The sequence below is a fragment of the Rhinopithecus roxellana genome, chromosome 9, assembly GCF_007565055.1.
Source record: "Rhinopithecus roxellana isolate Shanxi Qingling chromosome 9, ASM756505v1, whole genome shotgun sequence".
NCBI lineage: Eukaryota > Metazoa > Chordata > Mammalia > Primates > Cercopithecidae > Rhinopithecus > Rhinopithecus roxellana.
This window is the reverse complement of record NC_044557.1, coordinates 17562368-17580910: the sequence shown is the minus strand read 5'-3', so window position 1 is coordinate 17580910 and position 18543 is coordinate 17562368.

The following is an 18543-nucleotide window of genomic DNA, read 5'->3' as shown; positions in this document are numbered from 1 at the left end:
CCGGGCAGGTCATAAAGCCCCAGACTTTGAAGCAGAGTGCCTGTGTCTCTCCCTTAAGGCCTTCAATAGTGAAAACGACACCACAGGGTGGCATGGGCAAGACACTGGGACACAGGGGTACATTGAGGTAGGCAGAGGGGCGAAGTGATAAGAACCTGGGGAATACTGGAAACCTCCCAAGGACACCTCTCTTATTCCATAAGCCCTCAGGGCTGTAGCCGGCTGGCTGTGAAACCCAGGCTTTGGAGCAGCTTGCCTGTGTCTCTCATGGAAGACCCCCACAAGCAAAATTTGGCCTTTGGGTGATGTGGGCAAGCCACAGGGACACAGAAGTACACTGAGGCAGGCAGAAGGGAGACTCGGCAATATCACAGGGAATGCTGTTAGATTTTTTAGGAGGCCTCTTCCATTTCAGGAGCCCCCAGGCTCCAACGGGCAGGTTGCAAAGCCCCAAGATTTGGAACAGGGTGACTGTGTCTCTTGCTGAAGGCCCTCGCAGCCAAAACGGGGCCTCAGAGTGGCATGGGCAAGCTGCAAAAACTCAGGGGGATGTTGAGGCAGGCAGAGGTGAGAACCTGTGAGAACGCAGGAATGCAGGAACCCCCCAAGGAGGTCTCTCCCATCCCAGAAGTCCCCAGGGATATTCTGGGTTGGCAGTAGAGACCAAGGCTTTGGAACAGGTTGCCTGTGTCTCTCCCAAAAGCCCCCAACAAGTGAAATTGGTACCACACAGTGTCATCAGTAGGTCACATGGCCTTAGGGAGACATAGAGGCCAACAGAGGAGAGAAGCAGTGAGATGCCGGGGAATACTGGGAGACTCCCAAGGAGGTGTTTCCCATTTCAGAAGCCCACAGGGTGTCCTGGGAAGGCTGTTAAGCCCCAAACTTTGGAACAGGGTGCTTGTGTCTTTGGCAGAAGGCCCCACTGGCCAAAACGAGGCCGCACAGTGGCCTGGGTGAAAAACAGGGATTCAGGGATCACCGAGGTAGGCAGACGGGAGAAGCGTCACGAATGCAGGATTTGCTGGGAGCCTCTCAAGGAGGCCTATGTCATCACAGAAGCTTCTAGAGCTGTCCCGGTCAGGCTGTAAACCCCAGGCATTGCAGCAGGATGCCTGTGTCTCTCACGGAAGGCCCCCACAAGCAAAAAAGGTGGTTGAGGGGTGTGGTGGGCACATCACAGGGACTTAGGAGGAGGTTGTGGAAGGCAGAGGGGAGAAGCAGTGAGATCGCAAGTAATGTTGGTAGCCTCCCAAAAAGGACTCTCTCATCCTCGAAGCCCACAGTGCTGTCCCAGGCGAGACAGCACTGGAAGTACTGCACCCAGGCTTCAGAGCAGGGTGCCTGTGTCTCTCATGGAAGGCCCCCACAAGTGAAAACGGGACTGCATTGTGGCCTGGGTGGGCCGTAGGGACTCAGGGGCCATTGAGGCATCCATAGGGGAGAAGCGGCAATTTTGCAGGGAATGCTGGGAGACTCTAAAGGAGATCTCTTTCATCCCAGAAGCCCGCAGGGGTTTCCTGAGAGGGCTGTAAAGCCCCAGGCCTTGGAGCAGGTTGTCTGTGTCTCTCGCAGAAGGCCCCCACAAGCAAAAACGGGGCAGCAGGGTGGCCTGGTCAGGTGGCAGGGACTTTGGGGGATGTTTGAGGCTGGCAGAGGATAGAAGTGACAAGACCGGCTGGAAAGCTAGTAGCCTCCCTCAGAGGTCTCTGCCATCTCAGAAGCCCCCAGGGCTGTTCCGGTCAGGCTGTAAAGCTGCAGGCTTTGGAGCAGGGTGCTTGTGTCTCTCCCTTAAGGCCCCCACAAGCGAAAACAGGGCCACAGAATGGCATGGGCAGGAGTCAGGGACTCAGGAGAACTTTGAGGCAGGCACAGCAGAAAAGTGGCGAGACCTCAGGGAATGCTAGGAATTTCCGAAAGAGTCCTCTCCCATCCCAGATGCCCCCAGGCCTGTCCCAGATGTGCTGTAAAGTGCCAGGCTTTCAAGCAGGGTGTCTGTGTCTCTCGCGGAAGGCAAACACAAGCGAAAACAGGGCGGCAAGAAAGCATGGGTGGCTCACAGAAACTCAGGGGACCGTTAAGGATGGCAGAAGGGAGAAGCAGTGAGACCGCTCGGAATGCTGGGAGCCTTCCAGGAAGGCTCTTATCCCAGAAGCCTTCTCGGTTCTCCCTGGAAGGCTCTAAAGCCCCAGGGTTTTAAGCACAGTGCCAGGATCTCTCGAGGAAGGCCCCTTCAAGAGAAAACGGTGCCGCAGGGTGGCCTGGGCAGGTGACTGGGACTCAGGGAGATGTTGAGGCAGGCAGAGGGAAGAAGCAGCAAGACCACAGCAAATGCTGGAAGCCTCCCAAGGACGCCTCTCCCATCCCAGAAGCCCCTAGGGCTTTCCTGGTGGGACTGTAAAGTTCCAGGCTTTGAAGCAGGGTGCCTGTGTCTCTGGCGGAAGGCCACCACAGGTGAAAACAGGGCCACAAGGTGGCCTGAGCAGAAAACAGGGACTCAGGGAGAAGTTGAGACAGGTGGAGGGGAGAAGCGACGAGACCGCAGGGAATGCTGCAAGCCTCACAAGGCGGGCTGTTCCATCACAGCAGCTGCCAGGTCTGTCCCAGGCAGGTTGTAAAGTCCCAGGGTGTGGCGCAGTGTCCCTCTGTTTCTTGTGGAAAGCCACCACAAGCGACAACAGTGATGCAGGTATGTCAACGCAGGCGGCAGGGACTCAGGGGGGGACATTGATTCTGGCAGAGAAAAGAAGGGATGAGATCACAGGAAATGCTGGGAGCCTCCCAAAAAAGCCTCTCCCATACCAGAAGCCCCTAGGGCTGTACTGGGCAGGCCTTAAAGCCTCAGGCTTTGGAACAGGGTGCTGGTGTCTCTCCCTTAAGGAAACTGCAAGCGAAAACAGGGCTACAGTGTGGCATGGGTGGGCCACAGGGACTCAGAAGGATATTGGGGCAGGCAGAAGGGAGATGCAGTGATACTGCAGGAAGTGCTGAGAGCCTTTGAAGGAGGCCTCTGCCATCCCAGAAGTTCCCAGGCTGTCCTGGGTGGGCTGTAATGCCCCCAAATTTGAAGCAAGATGCCTGTGTCTCTCGCACAAGGCCACCACAAGCGAAAACCGGGCCACAGGGTAGCATGGATGGGCCGCAGGGACTTAGTGGGGAATCGAGGCAGGCAGAGATGAGAATCGGCGAGTCCATAAGGAATGCTGATAGTTTCCCAAGGAGGCCTCTCCCAAACCAGAAGCCCCCAGGTGTGTCCCAAGTGGACTGTAAATTCCCAGGCTTTAGAGCAGAGTGGCTGTATCTTTGGCGGAATATTCAAGCGAGAATGGGGCCGCAGAGTTGTGAGCACGGGCCGCAGGGACTCAGAGGGATGTTGAGGCAGGCAGAGGGGAGAAGCGGCGAGACTGCAGGGAATGTTTGGTGTCTCCCAAGCAGCCCTCTCCCATCCTGGAAGCCCCCAGGACTGTCCCAGGCAGGTTGTAAAACCCCAGACTTTAGAGCAGTGTGCCTATGTCTCTCGCGGAAGGCTGACACAAGCAAAACAGGGCCGCAGGGTGGCGTGGAGTGGCCAGCAGGACTCAGGGGGATGTTGAGGTAGGCAGAGGGCAGATGCAGCGAGACTGCGGGGAGTGCTGGGAGCCTCCCAAGGAGGCCTCTGCCATTGCAGAAGCCCACAGGCCTTTTCTGGCGCTGTAATGTCAGAAATTACACCCCTTGGAGCAGGATGCCAGTGTCTCTCGCGGAAGGCCCCCACACCCACAAGTGAAAACAGGTGTGCAACGTGGCCTGGGCAGGTGGCAGGGACTCAGGGACATTCAGGCTAGCAGAGGTTAGAAGTGTCAAAACCGTAGGGAATTCTGAGAGGCTCCCAAAGAGGTCTCTCTCCTACTTCAGCAGCATCCAGATGTTTCCTGGGTGGGGTGTAACAGTCGTGGGCTTTGGAGCTGGGTGTCTGTGTCTCTCCCTTAAGGCCCCCACAAGCAGCATCAGGGTGGCGTGGGCAGGACATAGGTTCTTGGGGGAACGTTGAGGCAGGCAGAATGGAGAATGGGAAGATCCCAGGGAATTCTAAGATGCGTCGAAGGATGACTCTCCCATTCCAGAAGCCCCCAGGGCTGTACATAGCGGGCTGTAAAGGCCCAGGCTTTGGAGCAGTGTGCCTGTGCCTCTCACGGAAGGCTCCACAAGCGAAAACGGGGCCACATGGTGGCATAGGGAAGTCGCAGGGACTCAGAGAGACATTGAGGCTGGCAGAGAGGAGAAGATGGTAGACCGTAGGAAATGCCGGGAGCCTCCTACGGAGGCCTCTCCCGTTTCTGAAGTCCCGAGGGCTGTCCCGAGAGGACCATAAAGCCCCAGGTTTCAGAGCAGAGTGCCTGTTTCTTTCGCAGAAAGCCCCCATAAGCGAAAACGTGGATGGAAGGTGGCGTGGGTGGTTAGTAGGAACTCAGTGGAACGTTGAGTCAGGCAGAGGAGAGAAGCAGCAAGACCGCAGGGAATGCTGGCAACCTCTCAGAGATGCCTGTTCCATCTCAGCAGCACCTAGGGCTGTCTAGGACTGGCTGTAAATACCCAGGCTTTGGTGCAGGCTGCCTGTGCCTCTTGCAGAAGGTCCCCATAAGCAAAAAAGGGGCCGCAGGGTGGGGTGGGCCGGCCGCAGGGACTCCATGGGATGTTGAGGCAGGCAGAGGGGAGAAGAGACGATGCCACAGAAACTGCTGGTAGACTCCCAAAAGAGTGTCTCACATCCCAGAAGCCCCGAAGGCTGTCCTGGCGGTGTGTGTAAAGCCCCAAGCTTCGGAGTAGGCTGTTAGTGTTTCGTGCAGAAGGCCCCAAGAAGTGAAAACTGGGCCTCAGTGTGGTGTGGGCGAACCACAGGAATTCATGGGTATGTTGAGGCAGGCAGAGGTAAGAGGCGACGAGATGGCAGGGAATGCTGCGAGCCTCCCAAGAAGGCCTCTCCCATCACGGAAGCCCCCATGGCTGTCCGTCCAGCTGTAAAATCCCAGGCTTTGAAGCGGGGTACCTGTGTGTCTCGCACAAGGACCCACAAGCAAAAATAGGGCCTCAAGGACCAGTGGGCAGGCTGCAGCGACTCAGGGGAACGTTGAGGCAGGTAGAGAGAAGTGGCCAGATCACAGGGAATGCTGGGGTCCTCCCAAGGAGGCCTCTCCCATTCCAGAAGACCCCAGGGCTGTCCCAGCGGTTATAAAGCCCCAGGCTTTGATCAGGTTACCTATGTCTCTCGCATAATTCCCCCACAAGCTAAAACGGGACCGCACGGTGGCGTGGGCAGGCCACAGGGACTCGGGGACGTTGAGACAGGCAGAGGGGAGAGGCATCATGACCGCAGGGAATGCTGGAAGACTCCCAAGAATATTTATTCCATCCTAGAAACTGCCAGGGCCGCCCTGGACGTGCTGTATAGCCTCAGGCTTTGGAGCAGTGTGCCTGTGTCTTTCGAGGAACACCCACACAAGCGAGAACCAGACCACAGTTTGGCGTGAGCGAGAGGCAGAAACTCATGGGGACATTCAGGCAGGAAAAAGGGAAAAAGGGTGAGACAGGAGGGAATGCTGGGAGCCTTTCAAAAAATGCTTCTTCCATCCTAGAAGCCCCCAGGGCTGTCTGGGGTGGGATGTGAAGCCTCAGGCTTTGGAGCAGGTTTCCTGTGTCTCTCACAGTAGGCTCCCAAGTGAAAACGGGGCTGCATGGTGGTGTGGGCAAGCCGCAGAAACTCAGGGGGATGTTGATACAGGCGAAGAGGAGAATCAGCTAGACTGCGGGAAATTCTGGGAGCCTCCAAAGGGAGTCTCTTCTATCCCAGAAGCCCCCAGAACTGTGCTGGGCAGGCTGTAAAGCTCCAGAATTTGGAAGAGGGTGCCTGTCTCTCTCGCAGAAAGCCCCTACAAGCAAAAACGTGGCTTCAAGTTGGCATGGGCGTGTGGCAAAGACTCAGCCCGTCATTTAAGCAGGCAGAAGAGAAAAGCAGCAAGACCGCAGGGAATGCTGAGAGCTCCCAAAGATGCCTCTCATATTTCAGCAGCACCCAGGTCTGTCCTGGGAGGACAGCAAAGTCCCAGGCTTTGGAGCATGTTGCCTGTGTCTGTCGCGAAAAGCCCCCACAAGACAAAACGGGGTCACAGGGACCCACGGGCAAATGGAGGCAGGCAGAGGAGAGAAGAGGCGAGACCACAGGGAATGCTAGGAGCCTCCTAAGGAGGCCTCTCTCATCTCAGAAGGCCCCAAATTTGTCCCAGATGGGCTGTAATGTCCCAGGCTTTGGAGCAGGGTGCCTGTGTCCCTTACAGAAGACCCCAAAAGAGACAATGGAGAGGCAGGATGGCATGGGTGGGCTGCAGGGACTCAGGGGGACATTGAGGCAGGCAGGACAGGAGAAGCGATGAGACAGCAGGGAATGCTGGGAGCCTCCCTAGGAGGCCCCTCCCATCCCAGAAGCCCCAGGGATTTGTTGGGCGGACTGTAAAGCCCCAGGCATTGGACCAGGGTGTCTGTGTCTCTCACAAAATGCTCCCATAAGGAAGCAGGGCCCACGGTGGCATGGGTCGGCCAAAGAGACTCAGGGGCATGTAAAGGCAGGCAGAGGGGACAAGCCGCGAGACCGCAGGGAGTGCTGGGAGCGTCCCAAGGAGGTCTCTCTCATCCCAGAAGCCCCCAGGGCAGTCCCTGACGGACTGCAATGCACTCTTTCAAGGATGTCTGGCCTCCCGTTAGCCTTCAGGGTTGTCCTGGGAGGGCTGTAAAGCCGCAAGTGTTGGAGCAGTGTCCTTAAGCCTCTGGAAGAAGGCCCCTCACAAGAGAAAACAGGGTTGCAGGTAGGCAGGCCGCACGAACTCAGGGTGCGTTGAGGCAGGCAGAGGGGAGTCGTGGTGAGACTGCAGGAAATCCTGGGAGCCTCTCCCATCTCAGAAGAACTAAGAGCTGTCCAGGTCTGTGTGTAAAGCACCAAGGTTTGGTGCAGGGTCCCTTGTCTCTCATGGAAGGTCTCTGCAAGCAAAACTGGAATCGCAGGGTAGTGTAGGCGTGCCACAGGGTCTCATGGGGACTTTGAGGCGAGCAGACAGAAAAAGCAACGAGACTGGAGGGAATACTGGGGGCCTCGCATGGAAGCCTCTCCCATCCCAGAAGCCCCTGGGCTCCCCTGGACAGGGTTTAAGCACCAGGCTTTGGATCAGTGTGCCTCTGTGCCTCGCGGAAGGCTACCACAAGTGAAACGGAGCTGCAGTGTGGCAAGGCTAGGCTGCAGGGACTCGGGGGACGTTGAGACAGGCAGAAGGAAGAAACGGCAAGACCGCAGTGAATGCTGGGAGCCTCCCAAGAATGCCTGTCCCATATCGAATGCCCCCAGGGCTGTCCCTGGTGTGCTGTAAAGCCGCAGATTTTGGAACACGGTGTCTATGTGTTTGGCAGAAGGACCCCACATGCAAAAATGGGGCCATAGGGTTGCGTGGAGGGTTGCAAGGACTCAGGAGGACATTGAGGCAGGCAGAGGGGAAAAGTGGTAAGACTGCAGAAAATGCTGGGAGCCTCCAAAGGAGGTCTCACCCATCCCAGAAGCCCCAAGTGTTGTCTTGAGCAGGCTGTAAATCCTCTGCTTCAGAGCAGGGTGCCTATGTCCCTTGTGGCATGCCACTACCAGTGAGAACAGGATCCTATGGTGGCGTGGGCAGGCCACAAGGACTCAGGGGCACACTGAGGCAGCCACAACGAAGTGGCAAGACTGCAGGGAATGCTGGGAGCCTCCAAAGGACAACTCTCCCATCCCAAAAACCCCAAGGCTGTCCTGAACGGGCTGTAATACCCCTAGTTTTGAAGCAGGGTGCCTGTGTCTCTCGCGGAAGACCCCCAATGAAACAGCAAAGTAGCGTCGGTGGGCCATAGGGACTCAGGAAGATGTTGAGGCAGGCTGAGGGGAAAAGCAGTGAGACTGCAGGGAATGCTGAGAGCCTACCAAGAAGGCCTCCCCCAACCCAGAAACCCCCAGTGCTCTCCTGGGCGAGGTGTAATGCCCCAGATGTTGGAGCAGGGTGCCTGTGTCTATCGCAGAAGGCCCCCACAAGGGAAAACAGAACAGCAGGGTGGCCTGAGCGGGCAGCAGGGACATAGGCGAACGTTGACGCATGCAAAGGGGAAGAGTGACGAGACAACAGGGAAAACGGGGAGTCTCTCAAAAAGGCCTCTTCCATTCCAGAGCCCCCAGGTCTGTACCGTGAGGGCTGTGAAGCCCCAGGCTTGGAGCAGAGTGCCTGAATCTCTCGCAGAAGGCCCCCAGAAGCAAAAACAGGGCCACAGGTGGTGTGGGTGGGACCCAGGGACTCAGGGAGAAGTTGAGGTAGGCAAAGGAGAGAAGCATCGAGACCGCAGGGAATGCTGGGAGCGTCTTAAGGAGGCCCTCCCATCCCAGAAGCCCTCAGGACTGACTAAGCTTACTGTAAAGCTTCAGGTTTTGAAGCAGCTTGCTGGTATCTCTAGCGTAAGGCCCACACTAGCAAAAACGGAGCTGAAGGGTGACATCTGCGGACTGATGAGAATCAGGTGGATGTTGAGCCAGGCAGAGCGGAGAAGCGTAGAGACATCAGGGAATTCTGGGAGCCACCCAAGGAGGCCTCTCCCATCCCAAAAGCCCCCAAGTCTGACCTGGGCGGGCTGTAAAGCCACAGCTTTTGGAGCAGAGGGTCTGTGTCTCTCACAAAAGGTTTCCACAAGCGAATACATGGCCATAGCCATGCAGCAGACCACAGGGTGGCGTAGGCTGGCCGCAGGGACTCAGTGGGACATTGAGGTAGGCGGAGGGGGGGGTGAGGCAAGATCACAGGGAATGCTGGGAGCCCCCCTAAAAGGCCTCTCCCAACCCTGAAGCCACCAGGGCTGTCCCAAACGTGCTGTAAAGCACCAGTCTTTGGAGATGGGTGCCTTAGTCTCTCACAAAATGCCTCCATAAGCAAAAATGGTGCTGCAAGTTGGCGTGGATGGGTCGCAGGGACTCAGGGGGAAGTTGAGACAGACAGAGGGTAGAAGTGGCTAGACGGCAGGAAATGCTGAGAGCCTCCCTAAAGGGCCTCTACCATCCCAGAAGCCCCCAGGACTGTCCCAGGCATGCTGTAAATCCCCAGGATTTGAAGCAGGGTGACTGTCTCTCTCGCAGAAGCCTTCCACAAGTGAAAACGGGGATGCAGTGTGGCGTGAGTGGACTGCAAGTTGCAGGGGGACATTGAGACAGGCAGAGGAGAGAAGCAGTGTGACCGCAGGGAATGCTGGGAGCCTCCCAAAGTGGCCTTTCCTATTCCAGAAGACCCTAGGACTGTCTCAGGTGGGCTGTATATCTCCAGGCTTTGGAGCAGAGTACCTGTGTCTCTCTCAAGAGGCCCCCACAAGCAATAACTGTGTCGCAGGTTGGTGTGTGGGGGCTGCAGGGTGGTGTTGGTGGGCCACAGGGACTCAGGGGGATGTTGAGGCAGACAGAAAGAAGAAGCAGTGAAACTGCAGGGAATGCTGGGAGCCTCCCAAAGAGGCCTCTCTCATCCCAGAAGCCCCTAGGGCTGTCCCAGACAGGCTGTAATGCCCCAGACATTGTACATGGTGCCAGGGTCTCTCATGGAAGACCCCCAGAAGAGACCATGGGGCATCAGGGTGGCATGGGCGGGGCACAGGGACTCAGGGAAATGTTGAGGTAGGCAGGAGTGACAAGCAGCGAGACTACAGGGAATGCTGGGAGCCTCACAAGGAGGCCTCTCTTCTCCCAGAAGCCCCTAAGGCTTTCCCAATCGGGCTATAAAGTCCCATGCATTGGAGCAAGATGCCTGTGTCTCTCACAGTAGTCCCCGAGCAGCTAAAATGAGGCCACAGGGTATGGTGGGCAGGGACTCGGGGAAGTTGCAGCTTGCAGAGGAGAGAAGTGGCGAGACTGCAAGTAATGCTGGTAGCCTCCCAAATAGATCTCTCTTATCCTTGAAGCCCACAGTGCAGTCCCAGGCAAGCTGTAAAACCCCAGGCTTTGGATCATGTTGCCTGTGTCTCTCGCAGAAGGCCCCCAGAAGGAAAAACGGGCCACAGGGTGGCATGGGCAGACCGCAGGGACTCAGGGTGACGTTGAGACAGGCATAGCGGAGAAGGGAAGACATTGCAGGGAATGCTGGGAGTCTTCCTCTCCCAAGGAAGACTCTAGAACCAGAAGTCTCCAAAGCTGTAAGGCCCCAGGCTTTGGAGCAGGGAGCCTGTGTCTCTGGAGAAAGTCCCTCACAAACAAAAAAGGGGTGGCATGGTGGGCTGGGCAGCGCAGGGACTTCGGGAGATGTTGATGCTATCAGAGGATAGAGGTGACGAGACCGGCAGGAAGGTTCATAGCCTCTCCCATCCCAGAAGCCCCCGAAACAGTCCAGTACATGCTGTAAAGCTTCAAGTTTTGAAGCATGGTGCCTGTGTCTCTAGCTAAAGGTCCCCACTAGCAAAAACGGGGACGTAGAGTGGCGTGGGCAGGCTGTAAGGACAGGCTGTTGAGCCAGGCAGAGCAAAGAAGCGTAGAGACCACAGAGAATAATGGGAGCCTTTCAAGGAGGCCTCTCCCATCTCAGAAACCTTCAGAGCTGTCCTAGGAGGGCTGCAAAGTCTCAGGCTTTGGAGTAGGGTGCCTGTGTCTCTCACAGAAGGCCCCCAAAAGTGAAAACAGGGTCACAGGGTGGCGTGGGCAAGCCCCAGGAATTCTGGGGTACATTGAGGCAGACAGAGGGGAGATGCTGTGAGACTGCAGGGAATGCTAGGAGTCTCCCAAAAGGCCTCTTCCATCCCAGAATACCTAGGGCTGTCCCCATCTGGCTTTAAAGCACCAGGGTTTGGTGCAGGGTCCCTTGTAGAGGCAGAAGCCCTCCACAACCAAAAACGGAACCACAGGGTGGTGTGGGCCTATCACAGGGACACACGAGTACTTTTAAGCAGGCAGACGGAAAAAGCGGCGAGACTGCAGGGAATGCTGGGGGCCTTGCATGGAAGTCTCTCCCATTAGAGAAGCCCCTGGGCTCTCTATAAGGCTCTATAAGGCTATAAGCACCAGCCGTTGGATCAGATGTCTTGTGGAAGACTCCCACAAGCGAATTCGCTGCCGCAATGTGGCATAGGTGGGCCGCAGAGACTCGGGGACATTGAGACAGGTAGAGGAAAGAAGTAGTGAGGATGCAGGGAATGCTGGGAGCCTCCTAAGGATTACTTTCTCATCCCAGATGCCCCCAAGTCTATCGTGGCGGGATGTAAAGATGCAGACCTTCGAGCAGGGTGCCCGTGTCTTTCTCAGAAGGACCCCACATGCAAAAACAGGGCCAGAGTGTGGCATGGGAGGGTTGCAGAGACTCAGGGAGACATTGAAGCAGGCAGAGAGGAGAAGCAACAAGACCGCAGAAAATTCTGGGAGCATCCCAAGGAGGCCTCTCCTGTGGCAGAAGCACCGAGATGTGTCCTGGGAAGTTTGTAAAGCAACAGGCTTCAGAGCAGGGTGCATGTCTCTCTCACGGAATCCCCCCTACCAGCGAAAACAAGGCGTAGGGTGGTGTGGGCGGGTTGCAGGGACTCAGGGGAATGGTGAGCCGGGTAAAGAAGAGAAGCGTTGAGATGGCAACGAATGCCAGTAACATCCCAAGCAGCCCTCTCCCATCCCAGAAGCCCACAGGGCTGTCCCGTGGGTGGTGTAAATCCCCAGGTTTTGGAACAAGGTGCCTGTGTCTCTTGTGGAAAGCCCCCACAAGACAAAACAGGGCCATAAAGTGGCATAGGTGGGTGACAGGGATTCAGGAGTACATTGAGGCAAGCAGATAGGACACATGGCGAGAACGCAGGGAATGCTGGGGTTATTTCTAAAAGGCCTCTCCCATCCTAGAGGACAGCCCTGGCTGTAAAGTCCCAGGCTTTGGAGCAGGGTGCCTGTGTCTCTCGTGGGCTTCCACCATCAAAAACGGGGCCGGAGTGTGGTGTTGGTGGGCCGTAGCGACTCATGGGGTCGTTGAGGTAAACAAAGGGAAGAATCAAGGAGACTGCAGGGAATGCTAAGAGCCTCCCATGGACGTCTATCCCATCCCAGAAGCTTCCAGGGGTATCTTGGGCGGTGTGTAAAGCCCCAGACTTTGAAGGAAGGTACCTGTTTCTCTCATGGAAGGTCCCTACATGTAGAAATCAGGCAACAGGGTGTGTGAGAAGGGAGTCAGGAGGACGTTGAGGCAGGCACAGGAGAGAAGCAGAGACCACAGGGAATGTTGGGAGCATCCCAAGAAGGCCCCTCAAAGCCCAGAAGCCTCTAAGGGTGCCCTGGGCAGGCTGAAAATCCCCAGGCTTCGAAGTAGTGTGCATGTGTCTCTCACCGAAGGCCCCTACAATAGAAAATGGGGTCACAAGGTGGGGTGGGCGGCCTGAGGGTCTCAGGAAGATGTCGAGGCAGACAGAGGGAGTAAGCGGTGAGACCACAGGGAATGCTAGGAGCCTCCGAAGATGGTCTCTCTTATCCCAGAAGCCCCCAGGACTGTCCAGGGCAGGCTGTAAATTCCCAGACTTTGAAGCAGGGTGACTGTTTCTCTCACAAAAGGCCCCCACAAGGGAAAACAGGGCCTCAAGGTGGCAGTTGGCAGACTGCACAATGGCATTTGCAGGCCACATGTACTCAAGGGGATGTTGAGGCAGGCACAGGGGAGAAGAGGTGAGACTGCAAACAATGCTGGGTGTCCCCCAATTAGGCATCTCCCAACCCATAAGTCCCCAGGGCTGTCCTGGAAGGGCTGTAATGCTTCAGGCTTTGGATCAGGGTGCCTGTGTCTCTCGTGTAACGCCCACACAAGCAAACATGGGGCCACAGCGTGGCGTTGGCGTGGGTGGGCAGCAGGAACTCAGAGTGACATTGAGGCAGGCAGTGGAGAGAAGAGGTATGAATGCAGGGAATGTTGGGAGCCTCCTAAGCAGGCCTCTTCCATTTCAGAAGCAACCTGGAATGTCCCAGGCATGCTGAAAAGATTCAGATTATGAAGCAGGCTGCCTATGTCTGTAGCAGAAGGCCTGCACTAGTGAAAACAGGGTCGTAGGGTGGCGTGGGTAGGCCGCAGGGACTCAGAAGGATGTTGAGCCAGACAAAAAGGAGAAGCGTTGAGACTGCAGGGAATGCTAGGAGACTCCCAAAAATGCCTCTCCCATCGAGGAACCCCCAGGGCTCTCCCAGGTGGGCTGTAAAGCCCCAGGTTTTGGAACAGGTTGCCAATGTCTCTCGTGGAAACCCCCACAAGTGAAAACAGGGTTGCAGGGTGGTGTGGGCTGGCCGCAGGGTGGCGTGAGCAGGCCACAGGGACTCAGGGGGACATTGAGGCAGGCAGAGGGGAGAAGCAGGAGTCTACAGGTACTGGTGGGTGCCTCCCAAGGAGGCCTCTCCCATCCCAGATGTTCCTAGGGCTGTCCCGGATGGGTTTTGGTGCCCCAGGCTTTGGATCAGGATGCCCGTGCCTCTCGTGGAAGACCCACAAGAGACAACTGTGTGGCAGGGTGGTGTGGGCAGGCCACAGGGACTCAGGGAGATGTTGAGTCAGGCAGAAGGGAGAAGCAGTGAGACTGCAGGGAATGCCTCCCAAGGAGGCCTCTCCCATCCCAGAAGCCCACAGGGCAGTCCCAGACCAGCTGTAATGTCCTGGGTTTTGGAGCAGGGTGCCTGTGTCTCTCGTGGAAGGTCCCCCAAGTGAAAACGGGGCCATAGGTTGGCCTGGGTGAGCCACACGGACTCAAAGGGACACTGAGTCAGGCAGAGGGGAGAATCGGCAAAACCTCAGGGAATGCTAGGAGCATCCCAAGGAGGCCTCCTCCATCTCAGAAGACCCCAGGGCTGTCCCGGATGAACTGTAATGCAACAGGCTTAGGAGCAGCATACCTGTGTCTCTCGCAGAAGATCCCCAAAAGAGACAACGGGGAGGCAGGGTGGCATGGGAAGGCCATAGGGACTCAGGGAGATGTAGAGGCAAGCAGAGAGTAGAAGAGGTGAGACTTCAGGAAATGCTGGGAGCCTCTTAATTAAGCCTCCACATCACAGAAGCCCCAGGGCTGTCCCGGACAGGCTGTAATACACCAGGTTTTGGAGCAGGGTGCCTGTGTCTCTCTTGCAAGACCTTTAAAAGAGATAAGCGGAAGGCAGAATGGCGAGGTCGGGCTACAGGGACTCAGGGAGACGTTGAGGAAAGTATAGAGAAGCTGTGATACTGCAGGGAATGCTGGGAACCTCCCAAATTCCAGATGCCTCTCCAATCCCAGATGCCCCCAGGGCTGTATTAGACAGGCTGTAATGCCCCAGGCTTTGGAGCAGGGTGCCTGTGTCTCCCGCAAAAGGCCCCCACAAGCAAAAACGGGGATGGAAGGTTTCGTGGGTGGGTGACAGAGACTCAGGGTGACGTTGAGGCAGTCAGAGGAGAGAAGCGTCAAGTCAGAAGGGAATGCTGGAAGCCTCTTAAGGGGGGTTCTTCCATCCCAGAAGCCCCCAGGGCTGTCCCGGACAGGTTGTAATTACCCAGACTTTGGAGTAGGGTGCCTGTGTTTCCCACTGAAGTGTCCCTCAAGTGAAAACGGGGCCACAGGGAGGGGCTGGCAGGTGGCAGGGACTCAGGGTGACATTGAAGCAGGCAAAGGATAGAAGCATTGAGACAGCAGGGAATGCTTGGAGCCTCCTATGGATGTCTCTCACATCTCAGAGGCCTCTAGGACTGTCCTGGGCTTGCTGTAAAGCTTTTGGTTTTGAAGCAGGGTGCCTGTGTCTCTACCAGAAGGCAACCACTATCGAAAACTGGGCAGTAGGGTTGCTTGGGTGGGCCACAGGATCTCAGGGGGACGTTGAGTAAGGCAGAAAAAAAAAGCGTCAAGACCGCAGGGAATGCTGGGAGCTTTCCAGGGAGGCCTCTCCCGTCCAAGAAGCCCCCAAGACTGCCCCAACGTGCTGTAATGTCCCATGCTGTGGAGCAAAGTGCTTGTGTCTCTCGCGGAAGCCACCAAAAAGACATCGGGATGGCAGGGTCCCGTGGGTGGGCCGCAGGGACTCAGGGAGTCGTTGAGGCAGGCAGAGGAGAGAAGCGGCAAGACCAAAGAAAATGCTGAAAACCTCACAAGGAGGACTCTTTTATCCCAGAAACCCCCAGGGCTGTCACCGGCAGTCTGTAAAGCCCCAGGCTTAGGAACAGGATGCCTGTGTCTCTCACGGAAGGCCCCCACAAACAAAAACGGAGCTGCAAGGTGGCCTGGGCAAGCGTTAGCACTGTGGGCCAGCGTTAGTGACTCAGCGTGCCCTTGAGGAAGGCAGAGGGGAGAAGCATCGAGATCGCAGGGAATGCTGGGAGGCTCGCAAGGAGGCCTCTCCCATTTCAGAACCCCCTAGGATTATCCTGGGCTTGATTTAAAGCTTCAGATTTTGAAATAGGGTGCCCATGTCTCTAGCAGAAGGCCCCCACTAGCGAAAACGGGTCCGTAGCGTGGCGTGGGCGGGCCACAGGGACTCAGGGGGGCCTTGAGCCAGGCAGAGGGGAGAAGCGGCGAGAGTGCAGGGAATGCTGGGAGCCTCCCAAGGATGCCTCTTTCATCCCAGAATCCCCAGGCACTGTCCTGAGCTTGCTGTAAGGCCCCAGGCTTTGGAGCAGGGTGCCTGTCTCTCGCGGAAATCCCCACAAGCGAGAACGTCGCCAAAGGGTGGCATGGGTGGGCCACAGGGACTCAGGGGAATGTTAACACTGAAAGAGTGCAGATGTGGTGAGACCGCAGGGAATGCTGGGAGTCTCAGTAAAAGGCCTCTCCCCCATCTCAGAAGTCCCCAGGGCTGTCCTAGGTGTGCTTTAAAGTACTAAACTTTGGAGCACGGTGCCTGTGTCTACCGAAAAATGCCTCCACATGTAAAAATGGGGCCGCAGGGTGGCGTGGACGGGTGGCAGGGACTCATGGAAATATAGAGGTAGGCAGAGGGAAGAATCGGTGTGTCCACAGGGAATGCTGGAATCCTCTTGTGGAGGCCTCTTTATCCCAGATCCACCTGGACTGTCCCGGGCGGGCTGTAATGCCCCAGACTTTGGAGGAGGGTGGCTGTGTCTCTCGTAGAAGGCTCTCAAAAGTGAAAACGGAGCTGCAGTGTGGGTTGGGCGGGCCACAGGAACTCAGGGGGATTTTGAGACATGCAAAGCGGAGAAGCTTCCAGACCACAGGGAATGCTGGGAGTCGGCCAAGGAGGCCTCTCCCATCCCAGAAGCCCCCAGGGCTGTCCTGGGCAGGCTGGAAAGTCTCAGGATTTGGAGCACAGTGGCTGTGTCTCTCGAGGAAGGCCTTCACGTGCAAACACGGGGCAGCAAGGAGGCGTAAGAGGGCCACAGGGACTCAGGGGGTCGTTAAGGATGGCAGAGGGGAGAAGTGGTGAGATGGCAGGAAATGCTGAGAGCGTTCTAAGAGCATAGAATGAGACCACCACTTCTCCTGCTGTCTTTCCCAGCTTTTCCCCGTCTCCCCTTTTCCCTAGTTTATAAGACAGGAGAAGGGGGAGAAAGCAAAAAGTTGGAAAGAAACAGAAGTAAGATAAATAGCTAGACGACCTTGGCACCACCACCTGGCCCTGGTGGTTAAAATAATAATGATAATATTAACCCCTGACCAAAACTACTAGTGTTATCTATAAATTCCAGACATTGTGTGAGACAGCACTGTAAAATTTTTGTTCTGTTAGCTGATGCATGTAGCCCCCCGTCACGTTTTCCACGTTTGCTTGATTTATCATGACCCTTCTACATGGATCCCTTAAAGTTGTAAGCCTTTAAAAAGGCCACGTATTTCTTCTTCAGGGAGCTCAGCTCTTAAGACATGAGTCTGCCGACGCTCCTGGCCGAATAAAAAACCTCTTCCTTCTTTAATCCAGTGTCTGAGGAGTTTTGTGTGCGGCTCGTCCTGCTACAAGAGGACCTCTCCCATCACAGAAACCCACAGGGGTGTCCCCGGCAGGCTGTAAATCCCCAGTTTTTTTTTATTTTTATTTTTATTTTTATTTTTATTTATTTATTTATTTTTTTGAGACGGAGTCTCGCTCTGTCGCCCAGGCTGGAGTGCAGTGGCCGGATCTCAGCTCACTGCAAGCTCTGCCTCCCGGGTTTATGCCATTCTCCTGCCTCAGCCTCCCGAGTAGCTGGGACTACAGGCGCCTGCCACCTCGCCTGGCTAGTTTTTTGTATTTTTTTAGTAGAGACGGGGTTTCACCGTGTTAGCCAGGATGGTCTCGATCTCCTGACCTCGTGATCCACCCACCTCGGCCTCCCAAAGTGCTGGGATTACAGGCTTGAGCCACCGCGCCCAGCCAAATCCCCAGTTTTCAAAGCAGGATTCCTCTGTCTCTAGAGGAAGGCCCCCACTAGTTACAGTAGGGGCTCAATGGGGCATGGGCAGACCTCAGGGTGGAGTAAGAAGGTCGCAGGGACTCAGGAAATTGTTGAGACAGCAGAGGAGAGAAGCATCGAGGCCACAGAGAATTCTGGGAGCATCCCAAGGAGGCCTCTCCGTTCCAGAGGCCCCCAGGGTTGTCCTGGGCCTGCTGTAAAGTTCTGAAGCAGGGTACCTGTTTCCCTCGTGGAAAACCTCCACAAACGAAAACAGGCCATAGGGTGGCATGGGCGAGCTGCAGGGACTCGGTGGACATTGAAACAGACAGAGGGGAGACGCAGGTAGACCACAGCCAATGCTGGGAGACTCCTTAAAAGGCCTCTCCCATCCCAGAAGCCACAAGGGCTGTCCCAGGCGGGCTGTAAAGCGCCAGGGACAGAGTGGGGTGTCTGTGTCTCTCTCAATAGGCCTCCACAAGTGAAAACAGTGCCTCAGGGTGGCATGGGCAGGCTGCAGGTACTCAGGAGGACATTGAGGCAGTCAGTGGGGAAAAGTGGCGAGACCGCAGGGAATGCTGGGAGCCTCCCAAGCAAACCTCTCCCATCCCAGAATCCCCCAGAGCTGTCCCAGATGAGCTGTAATGTTCCGGGTTGTGGAGCAGGGTGTCTATGTCTCGTGGAATGCCCAAGTACAAATCAGGGCCGCAGGGTGGCGTGGGAGGGCCGAGAGACTCAGGGTTACATTGAGGCAGGCAGAGGGGAGAATTGGCGAGATCACAGGGAATGTTGCGAGCCTCCAAAGAAGGCCTCTTTCATCCTGGAAGCCCCTAGGACTGTCCCTGTCGGGCTGCAAAGCTCCAGGCTTTGAAGTAGGGTGCCTGTGTCTCTTTAAAATGTCCGCCACAAGGAAAAACGGGGCCTCATGGTGGCATGGGCAGGTGGCACGGACTCATGGTGACGTTCAGGCAGGCAGAGGGGAGAAGCAGCTAGACCTCAGGGAATGCTGGGAGCCTCTGATGGAGGCCTCTCCCATCGCAGATGCCTGCTGGGCTGTCCCGGGCGAGCTGTAAAGCCCCAGGTTTTAGAGCAGGGTGACTGTGTCTCTCAGAAGTCCCAGAGAAGAGGCAAGGGGGCAGCAGTGTGACGTGGGCAGGCTGCAGGTACTCAAAGAGACGTTGAGGCT